The sequence below is a fragment of the Macaca fascicularis genome, chromosome 8 (assembly GCF_037993035.2).
Source record: "Macaca fascicularis isolate 582-1 chromosome 8, T2T-MFA8v1.1".
Lineage (NCBI taxonomy): Eukaryota > Metazoa > Chordata > Mammalia > Primates > Cercopithecidae > Macaca > Macaca fascicularis.
This window is the reverse complement of record NC_088382.1, coordinates 9,669,586-9,675,585: the sequence shown is the minus strand read 5'-3', so window position 1 is coordinate 9,675,585 and position 6,000 is coordinate 9,669,586.

Below are 6,000 nucleotides of genomic sequence, written 5' to 3'. Positions count from 1 at the left end.
CTCACTGTGAAGACCTAACTCTAGAAGAATGTGGAAAACTAACCAAACACCTTGCCCGACATCATTACTCAACCTTTTGCCCTCTCGGTTAATCCAGGGTAGCTGGGCAGCGTATCAGCTAAGGACTTCCAGAGTTTAAAAGCATCCCACTATGTAGCTGGTCATCAGTCAGCAAGTGTTCCCTGAGTGGGCGCTGTGAGTGAGGCACGGGAGGGGGTGCTGGGGAGATGGGGGGGAACCAAGACACACCTGGCCCTACCTGATGGCACTTAGGGTCAAGCTGAGCCCATAACCCCTGCCCCCAACCTGGGCAACATTCACTTGTCTTCTCAAACAGGGGGAGCATTTCTTTGGGGAAACATGTGGGCCTGAAGACACAGCACATCTCTGCCCATGAGGCAGGCTGGGGAGGAGGGAAGACTCTGCCTTCTGGAACTTCTTGTTCCTATCAGAGGCATCTCCAGAGTTTTCTCAGCAGCCTGCGTGCATCTTCCATCAGGGACCCAGATGTCGTTTCTTGGTCACATTGGAGAAACTGTGTCTGCAGGTGGCTCAGCTCATCTCTGTGATGCTCTGCTGTGATATTTTGGAAAAATTGTTAAAGTGTTTTTGTAGCTTGGAAGGGCATCTAATTTGGGGATTCGCCTCTGCTGTTAGTCTCTCACTCGCCTTCTATCACATTCTCTGGAGGTAGGGCAGAGACTGATTTAAGCAATGCTCTCTCTTCGATTGGGCAAGGAGCCAGAATGACTTGCAGCTGTTGACTGACACACGCTGCCCAAGAAAGTGCAGGACACTCCTAATTATGCAAATACGAACTTCTCATAAAATAGACGTCAAAGCCCTAGTTTTTAAATCTTGTTGCAGTAAAATGTCTTAATTTGGGCTTCTGGAAACTACTACGATCATCTTAGGAGATGTATAAGTACATGTATATAAGACGTTAACATCACAAGATGGTTGTAGATCATTTGCCCATCTGCCTTGGTTCTGTAATTGAGAAAGCACAGTTCCTGGAGTCTGGCCTAAGCATGAAAACATGTCACGATGAGTCTAGGTTAGCAACAGTCTGCACAGTGCTTACTTCTGGGGGCGAATTTCAAATTAAGTTATTATAACGCCTTGCAGTGCACCTACGCATTAGGTCAGAGGCTGGTGTTTGGGAGAGTGCCTCCAGAATTGTCTGGAGTGCTTCTAGAAATCCCCTTCTAGGGCTCTGCTTTCAGAGATTCCTATAGGATGGGTCTGGTGTGCGGCTCGGGAGGCTATTTTTCAAAAGTTGCCCAGGTCCCTGTGATGAGAAACCTGGTTTGGGAACCATCGGTTTAGTCTGAGAGTTTTGCTTTTTGAATATGGTCTCCATCCCAGTAGCTCCAGCACCTCCTGGGGACTTGTAGACACACGAAGCCTACATCTTCCCGGAGTCCCCAGTGGATTCTCAAGCCCGTGGAAACGAGAAGCACAGGCATCCACAGGCCCAGGTGAAGCACGTGGAAGAGAATGACGATCTCGCTGCTAGTTAATCAGGAAAGCCTTTATGGAGACGTTGGAATCTTCAGAGGATAGAAAAAGCAGAGAAAAACCACTGCCGCTATCTGACTGATGAAGAAGCACAAGAGGTAATGGAGAGGCAGATGGATTTAGGGAACAAATGAAGAGTGTCCTGACTAAGTTGAACCAAAAGATGGAACACAAACTCTATGTCATTGGCATGTTGCAGCTGCCATCCATTAGATCATTGTGGTTGGCCTTCGTCTGCAGGGCACTATCCTGGATATTCATCAAATGTATTCACAGAGCATGTTAAGATGGCTTTTTGGAATTTTTACTTATCTAAGGGGCTGCCTGATGCCAAAGAAAGTATTGGGATACCAGGAGATTGGGCCTGGAACCAGCCCTGCATCCAATCCTTTCACTAACCCACTGCGTGTCCCTGGGAGAGTCATGTGGGCTCCCCGGGCCTCAGTTTGCTCATCTGTAAAGCATCAGCGGCTCCCAGTTTTAGCAGACCATGTACCCCATTTTGTAATAGATATCTGTAACATCCTCTGTCTTTGCCATTCTAAAATAAAAGCCATAGACATGACTACTAACAGGCATCATTTTTAAAGACCACTCTGATGCCCTACTTGTAATTTAAATGGGAAGCTGAGGGCAGGCATGGTAGCTCAAACCTGTAATCCTAGCACTTCGAGAGGCTGAAGCAGGACGATTACTTGAACCCAGGACTTCTAGATCAGCCTGGGCAACATAGTGAGACATCATCTCTACAAAACTAAAAAAAAGTTGGGTGTGGTGGTGCACACCTGTTGTCCCAGCTACTTGGGAGACTGAGGTGGGAAGATCGCTGGAGCCCAGGAGTTCGAGGCTGCAGTCAGCCATAATCATACTACTGCACTCCAGTCTGAGCAACAGAATGAGACCCCGTCTCTAAAATAAATAAACGGATAGATAAAAATTTAAAATAAGGCCAGGTCTGGTGGCTCATGCTTTCATGCTTGTGATCCCAGGACTTTGGGAGGCTGAGGCACACAAGAAATATTAACTATTGTTTTACTTAATTTTGAAATATTATGCTACACACATCCTGAAACACACACTTTTAGTCTTCTGATCTTTGCCCCAAGTTAGTCCACTATCAATGGCATGAGTCAATGAGCTGAGGAGGACTCATGAATACTATGCAAGGCCAATGACCCAGTAAATCAGTGAGGGCAGGCTGTAATCTGCAAACTTTCCAATAAGAACTCATGATGATGCTAGATTCTGTTATGGGTAGATTGACTGATTTAAAATCAGCTCCCTCTAGGGTGGATTTTCCTAAAGAAGAGAGCACTTAGTTTTCCTCCTTTTCCTTCTCCCACCTTCACACCCAAAATGCTTTATCTCAGGAAGAAAGAAAAGGAAGCCCTTGGTTGTGTGTGGTGGCTCACGTCTATAATCCCAGAACTTTGGGAGGCCAAGGTGAGTGGATCACTTGAGCCCAGGAGTTTGAATACACACCGGGCAAGATGGCAAAACCCCATCTCTTCTAAAAATAAGAAAGCTGGCTGGGTGGGGCAATGCATACCTGTAGTCCCAGCTACTCAGGAGGCTGAGGTGGGAGGATCATTTGAACCCAGGAGGTTGAGGCTGCAGTGAGCTGAAATTGCACCACTGCACTCCAGTCTGGGTGATAGAGCAAGACCCTGTCTCAAAAATTAAAAAAAATTTTTTTTTAAATAAATCAGAAGTTGAAGTAAAAGTAGGTTATAATACAATAATAAGTATTTCAGTATGTGAATACTTGGGCAGTATATTAACCATGTCTTCTATTTTCTGAATTGTGATGCTTTGACACTTGGGCCTTGTGATATGGTTTGGCTCTGTGTCCCCACTAAGTCTCATGTCAAATTGTAATCCCCACATGTCAGGGTAGGACCCTGGTGGGAGGTGATTGGATCACGGTAGCAGGTTTCCCCTTTGCTGTTCTCATGATAGTGAGTGAGTTCTCACGAGATCTGACAGTTTAAAAGAGTGTGGCACTTCCTTCTTCACTCTCTCTCTCTCCCCTGCTCCCACTATGGTAAGACATGCTTTCCCTTCGCCTTCCACCGTGATTATAAGTTTCCTGAGGCCTCCTACCCATGCTTCCTAATAAGTCCGCAGAACTGTGAGTCAATTAAACCTGTTTTCTTCGTAAATTACCAGTCTCAGGTAGTTCTGTGAGAATAGCAGTGTGAGAATGGACGAACATACCTTGCTTACCCCAAAGGGGGTGCTACCTCACACCAGGGTTGGCCAATTCCTAGCAACAGCAAACAACTTGCCCACAAGTATACTTTTCAAATGCAAACCAACCCATTCAGATCTCATAGTTTAACTACCTTCTTCATCCCCTCTCACACTCCAGGCTGCTATCCACCTGTCCTCACCATCCCAGGGCCAGGTACCAGACAACTAAGGGCAGCCCCTGTGCTCCAGAGCCCCTCCTCTCTCTGCTTCATGCCCAAGGCCAGTGCTTTGCCATGCAGGCCCCTGGGGCATGGTGCGCCCCCTTCTGGGAACCGTGAGTAACAAACTCTCCGTTCAATGGCAATCGTCACCTGCTCTGATGGCCTTACAATACCTCAGATTTTCTAGTAATAAACAATAGTTTAAAACATGTAGAACTACACTGCCAGACGTAAGAGAATGGCTTCTTGGCCCTACATATAATAAATAAGCTTGGGTTTAAGAAAAGTCAGAAGGTCAGGAGAAACTTTCTAGAATGAGAGAGAACAAGGAAGCAGAGGAACAGCTGGACAGAGGGACAAAAACCAGTATTTGCTAACAGCTGATTGGATTTCCACAGATCGGACAGAGAGGAAAATTCCTTCATTTGAGTAGGCATATGATACCAACATATATCATAGATCATGGAGGAAAATTAGGAAGTGGGATATTCTGGCAAATCAGCCAGGCCTTATTTTGAGTGCAGTGTGGAAACAATTCCCTGTTATAACATGGGATGTGGCAGTAATAATGACAAATCACAGCAAATGCATCTCTGAACTTGAAATCCCACCACAGGTTGAAGCATGCATTCTGTCTCAGCATGTCCAGCAGGACGTTGGAACGTCTTACCAGTCCTGGGTCAATTTCTCCTTGCGTGACCTGTCCTGGGCATTGCAGGACAGCCAGTGTCCCCCTGACTAAACATCATTAGTGCCCTCCAATCATCATGGCAACCAAAACTTCCTTCAAAGATTTTCAAGAGGTCCATGTTGACAAACCACTAAATCGGATAACTCACAAAGCACTCCCAGAACGAGCTCACTTTGATTCTAAGATCTCTGGGGAGTCACAGATAAAGGAGATTGCCAATATGCTTTAAAGTCCGGGAGTTACTCTTGTAGGCCATTGCCGTGACCTGACCAGAACATAAGACACAAAGGGGACATGAATCTAAGAAGGAAATATGACAAACCAAGCCGAGGTCGTTTACTTTTGAGAGCAAATCACAACCTTTAAGAGAAAAATCAAAAATTTACTTTTGGATCTTACTCTCAGAATTGTACGAGTAACTATAATTCTGGAAGTATGGTTCGGGGTGGGCACTCCTCAAGCCCCCAGGCTCTGAGGTGTGGAGCTGGTAGTGTGTCCATGGGGGTCAGAAGCTTGAAATATTGTGCTACATACACCAAGTATGCTCACTCCATATGTCTCTGGAGAGAGGCAAGACTAGCAGCTCCGCCCCTTGCTGTGTGGCTGTGGTCAATTTACTTGACCTCTCTGAGCTAATTCTATAATTAGTAATGCTGAACTCATATTCCTAACATACCGGTAGTTGTAGGGATTAGATATTGCACACAAAGGACTTAGCTCAGTGCATGGTACTTAATAAATGATGAATAAGCTATATGATAAACTTCATTTTTTATACAGTATCTGATCGTTCTCTTTTCAAATTGTCCACTAGAGGGTGCCAAACACCAGCCTGAAACTTGGAAAAGCTGTCGTCCAAATTCCCCCGGCCCAAACACTCGCTTTGCAAAACATGCTCTCAAGATCCTAAGCATTGATGTCAGGAAAAAGACTTGGCAGACTTTCCATTTGCTTTCCTCTTCACCCTTGAGAAGTCCTACACCTAAAATAAAGACGCTCAACTTCAAGACTGTTAGTTTAAATTACAACATTTCTTACAGGTGCGTAGACAGTGTAACTGTAATGTTGCCAATGGCTTTAAACCAGCTGCATACACACGACAGAGCTGCAGGGGCCGCCTGCCCCTGGAGCAGGCAGCCAGGGATGTGTCGTTTGTAGAGAATTTAAACACGATAACACAGCTGACTAAAAGTCAGTTTGCTCGTGATATCACCATGTGCTTGCAACTCTAAATAACATCAGTGATAAAATACTGTCCTGCAAAAAAAGACTTTTGCTGTTCAAAGTTCCAAATAATTTCTGCAGGTATGATTGTATTTTAGCAATATGTATGTAAGCTTCAATTTGATATATTTCTTACTTACCATTAATAAT